Genomic DNA, 18,182 nt, shown 5'->3' with positions numbered 1-18,182 from the left:
TAATATGTCGATGACAGGAACGATTTAACACATAGCAGGTGTGAAAAAACAATTATTTGTGTCTTGCCCAAATTCCAGCGTAACAGCTTGATATCTACCTGGGTTTAATTTGGGGGACGGGGGGTGGGGGGGAGGTGACACCACAATAAGGCAAATTATGAGGATTCAAGCAAGGGAAGAAAAATTGATCTCTCTATCATCTGGCTGAAAGTCAGAACCTCAATTGTGCCTACAGTTATTGCACAAGAACTACTAAATGGTATTTTAAGAAATTCTTGGAGCAATTCATTGACGCAATTGTGAGTTCTCTGTGGCCGGGACTGTCTGTATTGTTTGTTTGTACAGTACATAGTGATTAGGGCCCCATTGTTCTGTTTAGGGTTCTTAGGTGCTACAATAATAGTAGCAGAAAAATGACATCTCACCTTCAAATCTCACTTTAAAGTCATAGGTGTTGGAATTAGGGGTGCTGGGGGTGCTACCACACCCCCAGGCTTAAAGTGGTTTCCATTATATACAGGGGTTTACAGTTTGGTTCAATAGCTCTCAGCACCCCCACTATAAAAATTGTTTCACACCCCTGCTTACAGTTGAAAGAGTCTGGTAAGAAATTTGGGCCCGAATTGTTAAATAATGAGGGTTTTTACAAACCTAATGTAAATAGTAATGTTATTTAAACCTCTTTTTAATGTAAGATTTTGTTTTTATTCAGTGCATTAGGAGCTGGAACTAGAAAGTAAAAATGACCACAAATCAACAGGGAAACTGATCAAGCTCTTTCCATGGCACAAGCTGTAGGACATGCAAAAAGTAAATAAATAACATCGATGGTGAAGACTAAATTAAATGTGTATAATTATTTCAGTTTTAATAAACTATGAAGGCAGCTGAGGCGCTCGTCCACGCCCAAGTGGGGAGCTCCATGTGCGGATTAGGGGATATAAAATCTTGCTCTATGTAAGTGCAATGTAGCAAAGTTAACGTGGAAGTAGGAACCTTAAGTTATGTATACATAATGCAAAGTCCTGCCACAATATGAGATAAATGGGGTGCTGACAGGAAGGATGGTCCAGTGGCAAAGGCTCTAGCCTAGGATTTGGGAGACAGGGATTCAGCTGCCTGCTCTGCCACAGACTTCATGTGTGACCTTAGGCGAATCACTTAGTCTCTGTGCCTCAGTTTCCCATCTGTAAAATAAGAATAATAGCACTTCCCTACCTCAGAAGGGTATTGTGGGGATAAATACATTAAAGAGGTATTCAGTTACTCTGGTGATGGAGGCCATAAAAATATCATGGATAAAAGTGGTGTCAGCCACAAATTAATTCCTAGAGCCAGCCTGATGCAGTAGGAAGACTGGAGCATGGTTGTGGTACTCAGTGTTTTGTTTGTTTTTAAGGTAGTAGCAATGTGCCATGTCTTGCACTATTTGAAACACTTGGTGAGAATCCTGCCCTGCTGCTAGACCGATACAATGTGTGAAAGGGGACAACACAAAATCAGATGTGGAACATAATGATACAGTTGAAAAGCATATGGTTGTTGGTAGACGATAGGCGAAGTCTTGGCCTCACTGAAGTCAGTGGAAAAATCCCATTGACCCCAGTAAGGTTAGTACTTCACTCTATAAATCTGACCATGAAGGTAAGATTCCTCTTGGTATAACAAATATCAAACTCAGGACATTCTATTTAAGAAAACTTGATTTACAAAGGAGACTATTGAAGTAACCAAGCGAGTGAACCAAGGTGTCAAACACCTGGCCCATGGGCTAACTCTGACCCACTTGACGTATTTATGTTTCATTTTAAAAAGTAAGTTTCTAGCCCTTATGATTTGCAACGATAACCTTGAAAACTTGATCAGTGCACCCCCCATAGATGTGAACTCCCCTGTCCCCCTCACGCCATTAATCTCACAGCATGAGTGGCGGAACAGGCTAGCACCCGAGTATGATCCTGAGACCGTAGGTGTGTGCTTGGGCAGCACATTGTCACAGCTACACTGCTATTTTTAGCACACTAGCTCTGATCCATAGGTATGTGTACTCGAGCTGGAAACAAGACCTCCAGCTCCAACATAGATATACCTTAAGAACTGCTTCAGAGAAAGGGAGGAGGAGACAGAAAGGCAGGGGGAAAGTAGAGAAACAGGGAAAGGGTATGGGAAGAGATACAAAGGGTGGAAATAGCAGTGGTCCTAAATGTGAGCATATTTTTCCAGTGAGTGATGATGATGAATGCAACAATGCAGTTCTGAACAACAATAAATAATGAAAACTGAAAGCTTAGTTACTACATATAAAGGCCGGATTCTGCCCCGGATCTTTGTGCTGTGGATATCCCAGATCCAAGATTATACTATAGAATGTATTTTAGCCTACTCCACAGAACGAGTTTGTCACCCTGGCAGTAAGTAAATCACAACACACACTTTCTAAATAATATAAAGTAACATTTATAGTAGTCCAATGCTAGAGTAGAATTTGAAGTTTGAATAAGAACATAAGAACAGCCATACTGGGTCAGACCAATGGTCCATCTAGCCCAGTATCCTGTCTTCTGACAGTGGCCAATGCCAGGAGCCCCAGAGGAAATGAACAGAACAGGTAATCATCAAGTGATCCATACCATCACCCATTCCCAACTTCTGGCAAACAGAGGCTAGGGACAAGTGTCTTGTAAAGATACTATAGATAACTAAAAATATACCAATGTAAGCCTTAACAATTCATCTGTATTGAGCTTGATATTCCCAGTATAAATGCAGAGGAAGTGTAGCAGCTTATATACTGTAAAGACTATAAGGCTTCAGACAGGATTGTATTTTAAATTGCTACATAGATCTAAATCAATTAAGTTCTGATAGAGGTCACTATTCAAAAATATTCAGACTATTTATCTGGATTAAAATTTGACAAGCAAAAGCAGAATGCAGAGACTTGTGTATAGTTATCAGCAAATAATCATAAAATCAGAAAAGACCAACTTTTTCACATTCTATGTTAGAATATTTTAATAAACTGGCAAGTGTTCAGTGTTGGTCCCACTAAATAAGCACTCTTGGTTTTCCAGTCCCAGATATTACTGTTCAAAAGTATTACAGAGTTATCTCCAAACACTGGTACTTGGCAACGCCAACTCTTGCTGAATTGCAGTTTTGATTTGATGCCATTTGATGCGTCTGTATTTAATGCTACATTTTTATACTGTACTTCAGTGGCAGCCAACCATGCCAGCCTGAGGGTCAAACATTATGTCAAAAAGATCAAGTTGCCATAGTCAGTTGCTGATTCTTTCTCCCATTTTGCTGCCTTTGAACCACCTGAGTAGAAACCACTTGCAAGTCCCTTCCTGGGTATTCCCCTGTCATATAGGAGTTCTCAGTGGGCACAGAACCATGATAGCCAACTACTATGTCTCCCTCCCAGTACCCCTGCCACAGCGGGGCATGTCAGGCCAAGGAGGGTAAATGCCTGGAATGGGCTGCAATCCAGCTATCTTCTGGTGGTGTACAGTCTCTTGGGGGCTTTTGCAAGTTAGAGTAGCTCCCATACTCCTGTTATCTGTGCCGGGGCCAGGGCAGAGAAGCAGGGGGCTAGCACTGGTGGTTGATTCTCAGTTCCTCCTCTTTTCCCCAACTGTGTGGCTGTATGGCAGAGGGGAGAAACTCTTTGCTACATGCTTCCCTAGCTCAGGAAGAGCCAGATGAGCTCCTAACCTACTCTGCCTGTGGCTTGTACAACCTGGCCACCTCTCCTCCCTCCCCTACAATGCAGCAAATTGCCAGCAGGGGAGCTGCTGAGCAGTTGCAGCTGGAAAGGAGCTGCTGTTACTCAGAGCACTCCTCACTCATATCAGAGCTGCTCCTGGGGCTGCAGAGGAGGGAGGAGGTGTGGCCCCCTACCGCTTCCCTGTAGTAATGAGGCTGATTCATATGCTTCTCTTCAAAAACTGCCATATGCAGCTTATGGAGCACATTTCCAATTCATAATAAAATAAACATTTTCTTCTTCACACAGTCACTCCTGAGGGTCACCCTGCTCTCACTCTGCAAGTGAAATGAATTTATGAAGGGTATGGAAGGCTGCTGCAATTACCTGTAAAATCTGAGCAACATATATGTTCTCCCCCTGTCCTGATACTGTTAATGAAGCAATCAAGACACATGTTCTGCAAGTTCAGAGGCTTGATTCTGCCAAGGCTTTCAGTTCAAACGAAACAGTCAAAGAATCAAAGACAAGATACCGAAAGATTTGTAGGTAACACACCCAGAGCTAGGACAAGACAAAATCTCACTACAAGAACATGTGAGTGTGTGACAAATTATGGAAGATTAAATAAATAGAAAAGGGTTGCAAGTCTGAAGAACACAGAAGGAGTGAGAATCCACTAGAATACTCATGTTATTACTAAGAAGGTAAAAAGGAGAGCCCTGTTTTGCCAAGATGGGGGCAGGAGAGGATCAGAAATAAAATGCAGTCATTGGTAGGTAGTAGTGATTTAACATCCACTACAGTTAAGGAGGAAAAAAATATATTTGAGCTTTTCTTTACTATTTTTTTTTCAATATAATTTTTTATTATGCCTATTTCTCTTTCTGTTGTAACATGTAAGGATCCCAAACAAGGTCACATTGTACTAGGCCCTGTACAAACAAATAACACAAAGACAGTTTCTGCTCCAGAGAGTTTACAATGTAGTGGTTAGGTAATATGCAACAGGGGCTTGAGCCAAAACCCAGTGAAGTTAATGGAAAGACTCCCATTGACTTCAGTGGCTTTGGATCAGCCCCCAGATGTATAAAGGGATGAGTAGGTGCAAGAGGACAGGTAACAGTGGAGACAGGTGCATCTGTCAGAATGGTCTCAGGAGTAATCAGTCTGACCAGGCATCATGACAGAATCATAAAGAAGCAAAAAGAAAGGCAAGCCCCTGTTTCTTTTTTTCTATCAATGTGACACTATGCAGTTTTCATTAATTAAGAGTTTGTGTAAATTATTACTTTCCATCTGTATAGCATGTATCTCCTGCTGAAGGATCCCAAATTGATTTACAGTCTCAGAGTTTGATTTTTCAGAGGTACTGGGCTCCTACAGTTCTTCATTATTGTCTTCACTTGGAGCTGTGAGTGCTCAGCACTTCTGAAAATAAAAAAATCAAACCCTAAATACTCCATCTTTACTCTCATAAAAAATCCATCATGATGACAGTAATCCAGTGGGACTATTTGCTTGAATAAGGTGAAGATTTGGCCCTATAAATATCACGTGTAAGGTGGAGAGAATAGTGACATGGACAGCCACAATAGCCTGCACAACAGCAAGCTAAGCAAATCCCTACACTTATGAAAAGTTCCATAGGATTGATCTTTAATGTTCATGCATGGCAAATAAAGCCTCAGTTTTCAAAGCCTGAGGTAACACTGGTCTACAATTTTTGAGAAGTCGCCCGCTTCACAGATAAAATGTGCTATTTATTATGTATTTTGATGTGCTGAATTCAAATATGACAATTAAAACAACTGATTGGCTACTGTTTCTAAGATATTTAAGTTTTTACATTTTAGGTCTATGTATATTGTGTAGATAGTAGAGTTTTAATCATAAATTGTAAACCTAGGTCTTTTCATGTGTTTATGGTTGCTTTACATGATAATATTTCACCTGTCCTGTTTATGTAACACTTTAAAAATCAGCAAAAGGGTTATATAAATAAAATTTATTATGAAACAAAAGGCAAAAAACTATTCTGTACATAGTTTAGTCCTATTCAGTGTCTACTCGGCGCTTCTTGGCTTGTCTCTTGTATTCATTAAATGGAGCATCTCTTGTCACTGTCCAGCAATAGTCTGCAAGCATTGATGGGCTCCATTTGCCCTGATAGCGTTTCTCCATTGTTGCAATGTCCTGGTGAAATCGCTCGCCGTGCTCGTCGCTCACTGCTCCGCAGTTCGGTGGAAAAAAATCTAGATGAGAGTGCAAAAAATGTATCTTTAGTGACATGTTGCAACCAAGGCTTTTGTATGCCTTGAGGAGGTTTTCCACCACCAACCTGTAGTTGTCTGCCTTGTTGTTTCCGAGAAAATTTATTGCCACTAACTGGAAGGCTTTCCAGGCCGTCTTTTCCTTGCCACGCAGTGCATGGTCAAATGCATCATCTCGAAGAAGTTCACGAATCTGAGGACCAACAAAGACACCTACCTTTATCTTAGCTTCACTTAACCTTGGAAATTTTCCACGGAGGTACTTGAAAGCTGCTTGTGTTTTGTCAATGGCCTTGACAAAGTTCTTCATCAGACCCAGCTTGATGTGTAAGGGTGGTAACAAAATCTTCCTTGATTGAACAAGTGGTGGATGCTGAACACTTTTCCTCCCAGGCTCCAATGACTGTTGGAGTGGCCAATCTTTCTTGATGTAGTGGGAATCTCTTGCACGACTATCCCATTCGCAGAGAAAACAGCAGTACTTTGTGTATCCAGTCTGCAGACCAAGCAAGAGAGCAACAACCTTCAAATCGCCACAAAGCTGCCACTGATGTTGGTCATAGTTTATGCACCTCCAAAGTTGTTTCATGTTTGTGACGAACTGGGACTGTTCTTACTGTGATCTGTAAGTGCTGACAGGGGAGTGTGGCTGGGATGGTCTGCATTGGGGGATGGGAGAATGACTGAAGGGAAATACCTGAGCCTGTAACATGAGAACCCAGGAGGGGGCTGGGGCGAGGTGACACCTTTGCCCGGGAAACTGAACAAAGGCTGTGGGAGGGGTCGCTGAAGGCAGAGTCTGGGAAGCTGGCTGGTGAGGTGGCTGGAGGCAGGGAGGGCTCTGACCTCTGGAGGGGGGCTGGGGTGCCCGAGGACCCCAAGATGGACCTAACTGAGGGGTATCCTGTTGTCTGTGCCTGCAAGACCTGTCTCGGACTGTATTCCCGTCGTCTAAATAAACCTTCTGCTTTACTGGCTGGCTGAGAGTCATGGTGAATCGCAGGAAGCCGGGGGTGCAGGGCCCTGAGTCCCCCCATACTCCGTGACAACTGGTGGCAGCGGTGGGATCTACTGCACCCCGTGGACGGCGCTTCCTGCAGTAAGTGACTGGGGAGCAGTAAAACGAAGGGGGATTGACGGGGACCAGGCGTGCTGAGGAGTCAGAGAGAGACGGTTATCACCCCTGGGAGTGTGTGACCAGCGAGGAGGACTTTTGCAGTAACAGGGTCCCCCGGGGGATCGCAGCGAGTGGTCCCAGGGGCGGAGGAGTCTGCAGCTCGACCCTGGCAGAGAGGTGGTGACCTCGAGAAGGGCTGGCACACTAGGGGGCTCCCTGGAAACGGTGGGGAGCGGTGAGCACACAGGCCTGTGAGTGGCCAGCAGGAAGATGTATGCCAAGCGGCTTAAGAGCGACCTGGTGGAGCTGTGCAAGCAGAGGGGGGTGCGCATTGGGAAGCTCACCAAAGAACAGCTCATTGCCCAGCTGGAGAAGGGAGATCGCGCGAATGAACTGATCCCTGTCTCTGAGGGAAGCAGCCCGGCAGATGCAGCGCAGGCCCCAGTGTCTGTCCCAGCTGGGAGTGGTCAGCCGGCTGCTGAGGGCTTCCCGAGACCCCTCCTTCCTATGCCTAGGGGAAGGGTGGGGAGGAGCCCAGCAAATACCGAGGGCGCAGGGACCCTCCCGGCCAGCAGGGGATCCTCCCGGCGACGCTCGCCGGCCAGCAGGGGATCCTCCCGGCCACACGCGCCATCCGTGGAGCGGAATGGGCTGGAATGGGAGATAGAGCTAAAACTGAGAGAGCTGGAGGATCGTGAACACCAGAGACAGCATGAACGGGAGGAGAAAGAGAAACTGAGGCAGCATGAACGGGAGGAGAAAGAGAAACTGAGGCAGCATGAACGGGAGGAGAATGAGAGACAGAGGCATCATGAACTGGAGCTGGCGAGGCTGAAGGGCCGCGAGCCCCCGGCTGCGGTGAGTGAGGGGGGACCCAGGACTGCACGAAGCTTTGATAAGTGCATCCTGGCCCCACGTAAGGAGGGGGAGGACATGGATGACTTCCTGGATGCCTTTGAGACGGCCTGCGAGCTGCACCAGGTTGATCCAGCCGACAAACTCCGGGTTCTCACCCCCTTACTGGACCCCAAAGCCTTGGCCTTGTACCGCCAACTGGAAGAGGCGGAAAAAGGGGACTATGAACTATTCAAAAAGGCCCTGCTACGTGAGTTTGGGCTGACTTCTGAGATGTACCGGGAAAGGTTCCGAAGTCAGGATAAAACCCCGGAGATCTCATATCTGCAACTAGCCGTCCGCATGGAAGGATACGCCAGCAAGTGGGCTGCTGAGGCCCAGACAAAGGAGGACCTGGTTAAACTGCTGGTACTGGAGCAACTGTATGAGCGGTGCCCATCCGACCTGAGGCTGTGGTTGAGGGACAAAAAACCAGAGAACCCGCGACATGCAGGCCGGCTGGCCGATGAGTTTGTGAAGAGCCGGTCAGGGGCTGGCAGGGAGGAGTCCCAAAGGAACAGTCCCACCACAACGCAGAGCGAGAGTCACCATGGGCCATCCCAGCGGGAAAATACGGAGAAACCCCACCAAAGGGGAAGATCCAGCGTCAGGTCCATCCAACCCACTCGAGGGGACCCCTGGGACATGGTCTGCTATCACTGTGACCAAAGAGGTCACATACGGGCCCAGTGCCCCAGGCTCAGGGACAGACTGAGCAGACCAAACCCACAGAGGGTTGACTGGGTAGAGACCCAGCCGGGCGAGAGGCAGCACTCCCAGGGAAGGGGGGCTGGCAGAGTACCACCTGCTAAGGAGGGAGGAGAGCTCCAGGCCTGCTCCTCTGCGGGGCGGGATGCTCCAGACTCAGGGGTTTTGGTTTATACGGTGGGTGCGGGGCGGTCCCTCCGGAAAGAGTACCTCGTTCCCCTGGAGGTGGATGGGAGGAAGGTCGATGGATACTGGGATACGGGCGCAGAGGTGACGCTGGCCCGGCCCGAGGTGGTGGCCGCAGATCAGGTGGTGCCCAACACCTACCTGACCCTGACGGGGGTGGGCGGGACACCAGTCAAAGTGCCCGTGGCGAGGGTACACCTGAAGTGGGGGGCCAAGGAGGGCCCCAAGGATGTGGGGGTACACCCGTATTTGCCCACTGAGGTGTTGATGGGGTGGGACCTGGAGGACTGGTCAAGCAACCCACCAAGTGCACTGGTTGTGACCCGCAGTCAGAGCCGGCGAGGGGCACTGCGCCCTGGCCTTGGGGAGGGTGCCTTGCCCGAGGCGCAGGACCCTAACCTGGTGGGGAGGGAACGCCCAGGGACACGGCTCAGGGAGGCTGCGGCTTCAGACCCAGCCGGCAAGAGAGAGCAGGTGGCCATCCCTGTCCCAGCTGCTGAGTTCCAGGCCGAGGTGCAGAAAGACCCCTCCTTACGGAAGATAAGGGACCTGGCCGACCTCGGTGCGGTACAGACCATGGGGAGAGGTGGCCGGAAAAGGTTCCTGTGGGAGAAGGGGTTCCTGTACCGAGAATGGGCTCCCCCAGGGAAAATGGAGTCAGGGGGATTCAGGAGACAGCTGGTGGTACCCCAGAAGTATCGCCGCCAGCTGCTGTACCGGGCCCATGACATTCCCCTCTCAGGGCACCAGGGAACCTGGCGTACCCAGCAGAGGCTGCTACGGAGCTTTTACTGGCCTGGGGTCTTTGTTACTGTCCGGCAGTACTGCCGATCCTGTGACCCCTGTCAGAGGGGGAGGAAGGCCCGGGACAAGGGGAAAACGGCTTTAGGACCCTTGCCCAGCATAGAGGAGCCTTTCCAGAGGGTGGCCAAGGTTAAAAGGGGGGCTCTGAACCAAGAGAGCCCGAAGCACAGACCTCCAGACTGGAGCGCTGGGAGAAGACCGCAGCCCAGTTGGAACCCCAGGGGTATTGGGGTGGAAAAAGGGCACAGGCCGCATAACCCTTCCCACATGCGAACTGCAAATGCCCTCGAGCACCCCCGACCTAAGGGGGGGAGTGAAACTGGAGGGGCCTGGTGTAATTCTCACCAAGGAATGGGAGGGATGCTGGGGCATCCATGGGAACGGGGGTAGGTTCGAACTTCCCCGGGTCACTGGCTAAAGTGACCCCGCTCAGTTCGGTCTCGAAGGGGGGAGATGTGACGAACTGGGACTGTTCTTACTGTGATCTGTAAGTGCTGACAGGGGAGTGTGGCTGGGATGGTCTGCATTGGGGGATGGGAGAATGACTGAAGGGAAATACCTGAGCCTGTAACATGAGAACCCAGGAGGGGGCTGGGGCGAGGTGACACCTTTGCCCGGGAAACTGAACAAAGGCTGTGGGAGGGGTCGCTGAAGGCAGAGTCTGGGAAGCTGGCTGGTGAGGTGGCTGGAGGCAGGGAGGGCTCTGACCTCTGGAGAGGGGCTGGGGTGCCCGAGGACCCCAAGATGGACCTAACTGAGGGGTATCCTGTTGTCTGTGCCTGCAAGACCTGTCTCGGACTGTATTCCCGTCGTCTAAATAAACCTTCTGCTTTACTGGCTGGCTGAGAGTCATGGTGAATCGCAGGAAGCCGGGGGTGCAGGGCCCTGAGTCCCCCCATACTCCGTGACAATGTTATCATAGGTTTCCTTCATATGGACTGCCTGACCAACTGGAATTGATGGCAAAACATTGCCATTATGCAGTAAAACAGCTTTAAGACTCGTCTTCGATGAATCAATGAACAGTCTCCACTCATCTGGATCGTGAACGATGTTGAGGGCTGCCATCACACCATCGATGTTGTTGCAGGCTACAAGATCACCTTCCATGAAGAAGAATGGGACAAGATCCTTTTGACGGTCACGGAACATGGAAACCCTAACATCACCTGCCAGGAGATTCCACTGCTGTAGTCTGGAGCCCAACAGCTCTGCCTTACTCTTGGGTAGTTCCAAATCCCTGACAAGGTCATTCAGTTCACCTTGTGTTATGAGGTGTGGTTCAGAGGAGGAGGATGGGAGAAAATGTGGGTCCTGTGACATTGATGGTTCAGGACCAGAAGTTTCATCCTCTTCCTCTTCCTCGTCTGACTCAAGTGAGAATGATTCTGGTGCATCAGGAACCGGCAGTCCTTCTCCGTGGGGTACTGGGCGTATAGCTGATGGAAGTTTGGATAATGCACAGTCCACTTTTTCTTCTTTGACACACCTTTCCCAACTGGAGACACCATGCAGAAGTAACAATTGCTGGTATGATCTGTTGGCTCTCTCCAAATTATTGGCACTGCAAAAGGCATAGATTTCCTTTTCCTGTTCAACCACTGGCGAAGATTTGTTGCACAAATGTTGCAGCATATGTGTGGGCCCACCTCTTGTCCTGATCTCCAATTTTGCAGCCAAAATAAAGGTGATAGGCTTTCTTAACCATAGTGGTTATACTGCACTTTTGTGATGCAAAAGTCACTTCACCACAAACATAGCAGAAGTTATCTGCACTGTTCACACAAGTACGAGGCATCTCTGCTCACTTTGGCTAAACAGAAATGTGTCCCTTTGCAAAATCAAACACTGACAAATAAGAGAGCACGACACTGTATGATTTCTAGAGCTGATATAGGGCAATTTGTTCAGCAGAGTGATGTAAGCTTCGTTATGATTGCATCATCCATGACTTCTAGGAATAACATGATGCAATTCATATCATGTATGACGCAATACCAGCGTCAGATTGCATCATTCATTGTTTTGCCTAAAAAGCAAGTACTGTCCAAACCCAGTCATAGATTTATTCATAGATCCAGTCAAAGATGTATTTTAGTCATTTCTGGTTTAAATTGAGATCCCTTCCCTTTATAACTCACTTATCCTCCGCCATTCCCAAGTCAAGGGTCGTATATACTGACCCAATAGCATATCTTGAAAACTAGAGCCAATCAACAATTTTAAGCATCATTTTCGTTCTCAGTGACCCAGAATTAGTAAAGTTTGACTACATTTATTTCAGAAGCATTTTGGCTGTAGAGCAGTGTAATAAAAGCCCACTGCACAGAACTCAATGGACTTGATTCTCTCACTTATACTAATGTAAATTAGGAGTAGCACCACTGACGTCAATGGAATTCTCATACAAAACCAGCATGAGAAGAGAATCAGGCTCAATGTATCCACCTCTGAAGGAAGAAGGACTGGGTTGAATCCAATGGGATTATATTTTGTGGTGCCAGGCTTTGTAGGGATTACAAAAATGAAATACAGTTTTAAACATTTTACCCAAGTAAAATCTTGTCGCAAAGGCAAAAGCTTAATCTTTCCCAGATGACGTTTATTGTGGGAAATGTGTAAACAGGAGCTATTGTTCAGCAGTGCCAGAATACTGCTGAATTTTCACCCATGTCTCAGTCAAACAGATAACACCTGTGTTACAATCCAGAAAATGGTGCTTGCTTGGACAAAGGGGAATGTTCCAAAGTGCAAATATTGGAAAATGTGTGGAGATTTTTGGCTGGCAACGAGCAAATTAATCAAACAAAAATGTAGATATTTTGTTGTTCCAATACCTTTTTTAGTTAGTAATTTCACTGTCCACTGAGACTGACTCACAAACGCCCATCTGGCACACCAGAAGTTACCCTCAACTCTTTGGCAGTCAGCATCCCATGTCTGTACAATTGTGATGGAGCACAGAATACCAACAATGAAACAAACACCTAAAACAGATTGATCTGGATTTTGCCTGCAGCAGTTAAAACACTGCTGCACTGAGCATCTAGAAGTGGCACAGTGAATCGTAATGAAACTTCCTAGGACAGGGCAGGGATGCCAAGAATGTTTTTCCTTCCCTTTATACTTGGCTATTCTCTGTAAAGCAACTTTAACCTGTGTCTGGTTCTTGCCATATAATTATCTAACTCAATCAATCAGTCAGTCTACTCTCTAGTTAAACCAAGCTGTTAATGAGATAGGAAGTGCTAAATTATTACTGTTAAAGGAATAGCCATTATCCTATAGCTCAGCATGGTGCATTTAACTGATGCCATGGTTTTTAAAAAGAATAGACCAAATTAAAACAAAGTGCTCTCCCCCTGTATAGTGTACACAATTGTGTGTGAAAAGCATCTAGATAGCCTTTTGCAATCCATGGGTTTGCACTGAGCATTTAAAATATTTGACAAAGTATGGTATCAAATCAGTGGCCAGCCAGCACACAGTTGTTACTATGCTGCAAAGCGTGGCCATTCAGAATGTCTTCATAGTGCCACATATGAGGAGCTCTTCAACACGTTTTTGCACTAGGGCAGGAGGCAGGGCCGGCGCAACCCATTAGGCGACCTAGGCGGTTGCCTAGGGCACTACAATTTGGGGGGCGGCGACCGCAGCGGTATTTCGGCGGCGGGACCTTCCGCCGCCTAGGGCGGCAGAAAAGCTGGCGGCACTCCTGGCAGGAGGGATGCCTCCCTGGGAGAAAATGGTAGGTTTCCCCTTCCTCAGTTTGATCCCCCAAATTCCCCTCTCAGAACCTGTCTGCTGTGAGACACTGCAGCTACCTATGCCGGCTGTCATCTCATCTTCTTCCTTCCCTCACTGGATTGCCTATTCTGCCAGCGGGGGAGGCAAGCAGCAGGGGAGGGGAGAAGGAGAGGGAGTCTGACTGTGCTACCAACCCTAATAATGGCTAAAAGCATCCACTAGGCACGAAGCACCCACCCACAGGGGCCTTATCTCCAGGGAGGTGGGGGGAATAGGGTGACCAGATGTCCCGATTTTATAGGGACAGTCCCGATTTTTGGGTCTTTTTCTTATATAGGCTCCTATTACCCCCCACCCCGACCCGATTTTTCACACTTGCTGTCTGGTCACCCTAGGGGGGAATCAAATGAAGGAGGTGTCTGGAGGTTTGTGATGGGGCAAGGCTGGTACAACTGACTGGGGAGTCTGGGCTTAGTCACCATGTGCCCATGCCATCAGCCACTGCCATCTCCTGGATAAGAACTGGCAGTGGGAGAAAGGAGAGGGTAGGTGGCAAGACCTTCTTAGAAAGCACCACATGACCTAGTTGCCAGGAGAAGCAACTACAAGTTGCCTGCCCACAAAGAAGCAGACATGAGATTCATGGCAGCTGTTAGCCCCGCCTCATGGCAAAATCAGGATTAGAACTTGGTTCCTACTGCTTCTAAAGCACAGCCCCCCACCAACCACTTACATTAAAGGAGAACGTCTGTAGCTCCTAGCAGTTTAGGTGAAGTGAGCATACATCCTGGGCAGTCAGCTCTGTCTTTCCATATAATGTCCTAGTGGCTTAGGGACTTCCCTGAGGCAGCTGAAATGTCCCAGTTTTTCATTTTGCCATCGAGCATGGTTCTTGTTTCTGTAAGTACAAAACGTTTGGTTGAGATGTGTTGCTCTGCCAAAGAGAATTTGTTCTGTGTCTACCAAGAACAAGAGTCCAGTGGAGTGAGTGTTCAGTGCGATGAACAGTGATTGGAGTGATCAGTCAAATGAGCATAGACAATATCAGAGCTTTGCTCTGGTTCAGACTGAATGTGAACACATGCTCTGTTTCATGATGATTACGTTACGGAAAAACCCTCTACCTCGAGACATCTGCACGCTTCATTCCAGTTATCTAAAAAAAGGGGGAATTTTTTGAAAGGGTTTGTTTGCCTTTTGAATGACTATTTTGTGACATCACTCCCACACCCCACCCCAAGGGGGGGAAAAAAAACCCGCCACAACAGTGTCTCCTTTTTTTTATTTTGAAAATATGATCACCTTAAATATAAGGCTTATGACAAACTATTGAGCAGTTCTGATTGCATCCAGTAGAGGACAGTGCTGCACATACGCCATGTTTACAATATATTTAATTATTTAATGAATTGTGTTAAGTTACACACACAAAGGCCAGATTCTGCTGACCCTTATGAGGGTGCTTGGATGGAGCCCGTCTCCCCTTGAGCAGCTTGAATAGGGGCCAGGCAGAATTGCATGCCTGGGGGAAAACAGTTGCTGCTCCCTCATTACTGCCTGGGGATGGACAGCACTCAGACAAGAGAAAGCAGGGGCATGGCTGGCCAGTGGGGAGTAAGCTGCAGCACACAAAGGGGATAGCCGCACTCAGACACACAGCCTCTGCACTCCCAGGAGTTTCAAGGTGCCCCCTAGTGCTCCTGCCCTGTAGTAGTGCAGCTGTGTGCTGTTCCCAATATTCATCACTGCCAGCAGCTGCAGGGCGGGGGAAGCTGGATCAGGGTAGGGTGACCAGAGAGCAAGTGTGAAAAATCGGGATGGGGTGGGGGGGTAATAGGAGCCTATATAAGAAAAAGACCCAAAAATCGGGACTGTCCCTATAAAATCGGGACATCTGGTCACCCTAGATGAGGGGTTGTCACATCAGCCAGCCAGGGCGGCTTCCAAGGCAGAGGATAGAGCTAGTTGGGAATTTTTTGACAAAAGAGCTTTTCTATCAGCAAATACGGATTTGTGAAAACAAAGTTTTATACATAGTGAGTACTGTGAACGTTTCATTGAGACGGGTTAGTCAGGTCCATGATGGAATTTGTGGTCAGAGAGAGTGCCATTCGCCTCAGAATAGCCAATAGCCCAGGGGTTAGTGCTCACCTGGAATGCAAGAGATCCAGTTAAAACTCCTCCTCAGGTCAGGGCCCACGCCATTGGTCTATTGGCTATTCTGAGAGAGATTTTTTTGGTGAAAAAATGTGAAAGGACTGTTTCACTCGGATGTGTATTAGGCAAAATGTCTGCCATCATGAATGTTTTCGTGGGATGGCAAAACCATTTCCTGCTCAGCTTTAGGTGAGAGACTGAGAGTCCCCTGAAAGGGCACATCACCACCCACAGCCACATCAACAGGAGTCTGATCCAGCCTCTGGTGCAGGCCACTACCTCCACACCTATCAGGAGACAAAGATCTCTTAAAGGCCACCTGCATCCCCTGTACAGCGGGGGCAGGAGCAGAGACGATCCATGGTGCCAATAGCGGGGGGATAGAGTGAGGCCAGCCGGTTATGCAGTATTACTGAGCATGCTCAGTCCAACCCAAGCAGCAAATAGGGGTGGGCATGTGACCCTGCATGTCCCCCCATGCGTCACCTCTGGGCCAGAGGAGACATCTTTGGGGCTACCATACCATTGTGGCTCTGTCCGAGCCCTTTGGGTAAAATCTGTTTCTGACCTGTTTTTATGTAATGTCCATCTTGTATTTGTAAAAGAACAGTTAAGACTCCATATTGGATACCCTTCTTCTCAGAGGAGTTGGCTCCCTTCCAGCCTTTTTCAAATCAAGGCAGGAAAGGCTAGGGCAGTTAAGTCATGTGACAGCTGTAATCTGCCTAGTAACCGCAGGTTATTTAAGGGTGGCACACCCATCACTCAGGGGTGTCCATTGAGTGGCAGCCAGTGTCCCACAAGATCAGCCAAGCTGCTAGAAAAGCCCTAGAGGGATCAGGACTCATAGGGCTTTGGATTCTTGGTCCCATTAACACTCACTTGCACGCAACCACTACATCACATTAGCTGTGCGCATACACACACTGGACTACGAGGTCAAGCAGAGACTGCAAGGGCAAGCACAGAAGTCCTACCTGAGAGGAAAAAGACCTGCCCATAAGGGGAGAAGACCTGCCCAGAGGACCTGTCCAGAGGGAGAAGAACACCTAGTTCCTGAGTTCCTGTCCAGTGTCCAGCTCCCCTGATTATCACTATTGTCCCTGTCAGTATCCTGAGTCCTTGTCATTGTGTCCCTGTCATCGGCTATGGTATTGTAATACCCACTGTGGTTTTTCTCTGTTTTACACCCATAGTTTAAGGGGTTGAAGGGCTCTGAGCTTCACGCTCTGGCATCTGTTAACAACCGAGTGTGTTTGCTTACTTTTTCTTGCCACCTGAAGGGGTCCTTGCCTAGCTTGTTCACTAGTTGCATAATGAATGTTCTATGTGTTACTCATTATTCTGCCTCTGTCTTAATAGCTCACCCGATGATAGATGCAGGAGGGAGTAGGATCTGCAGACAACCCATCTTCTGATCTGTGCAGATAATAGGGTCTGAGGCCAGGGATGCCCTCACTCCACCGCACTGCAAAGTTCCTGAGTGAGCTCATGAAGGTCCTTACCACAGTGACTGGCACAATTTGCACCAGGCCATAAAGAAGCAGGAGATGATGTACTTTAAAATTGCACCTTTTCCCTAGAGAGAGGCTATTTTTAAGACCTAACCTGAGTAGCCCTTGCTTCAGCATTCGTGAAAAACTAGTTAGGCAAATGCTCTGTTGCAGGCATTACTGTCCCCCGCTGCAAGTATTTTCTGGCACTCACCCCTGACTCCTTCATAAGTATGTTTGCAAAGTAGCCATGAAAGTGAACACCCACTGTAATATTCAGTACTTGCTATCAATAACTGAAATACTATTGCATATTAAAAATGGGCGTATGGAGACCCAGCTGCCAGGAAATGATGATATTTGTAAAGCAACAGCAGCTACTGAACACTGTGTTCCTTCAACTCTGATCAGCTCTTCCCTAAAGGGCATATCCTGCTGTCTCATCTATTGTACTGTCTGGTTCCCCAATTTGGGGGGGGGGGCACAGGGTTTGATGGGGGGTATTTGCAGAGGATGAGTACTCTGTGCCACATACAGCATATGGAGCCCAGTTCTGTGGGCAGTCCTATCCAGCTAGATAAAGGAATCCTGGTTTGACTTCAATGAACAAATTCAGCAAATAAATCCCATTAGGTTTGCATAAACCCTCTGTGAGAATTATTCTAAAAGCACAATGCTGATATTGCAATATCAGAAAAGAGCTGCTTTCTCCCAAACCTCTTCTTTCACTTTTGACAGATCTATGTTTATTCATGCTTTGTTTGTGTAAAGGTAACTGGAAATAAAGTAAATAAGACCAATTTCAAATTCACCTCCAGACTCCAGCTAACCTTTTATTTCAGTTCAGTCAGCTGATCAATGCCACGTAGCTAATGCAGAGTAAGTAGTCCTTTTCACCAATTCATGCTGTTATATCTCCAACATATCCTATCTAAAAATAAAACAACATTCTGAATGTGGATATTGCCATGTGAAGTGGAATAATTATGTGACCTTTCTAGGTAAATTTCTAAACACTTATTAAAACTTATTGCCAGCTTAATTCTAAAATCTGTGACATGCCTTACTTTTAGAATCAATTTTATTCCCTC

The sequence above is a fragment of the Emys orbicularis genome, chromosome 1 (genome assembly GCF_028017835.1).
Source record: "Emys orbicularis isolate rEmyOrb1 chromosome 1, rEmyOrb1.hap1, whole genome shotgun sequence".
NCBI classification, from domain to species: Eukaryota; Metazoa; Chordata; order Testudines; family Emydidae; genus Emys; species Emys orbicularis.
This window is presented reverse-complemented; position numbering follows the sequence as displayed.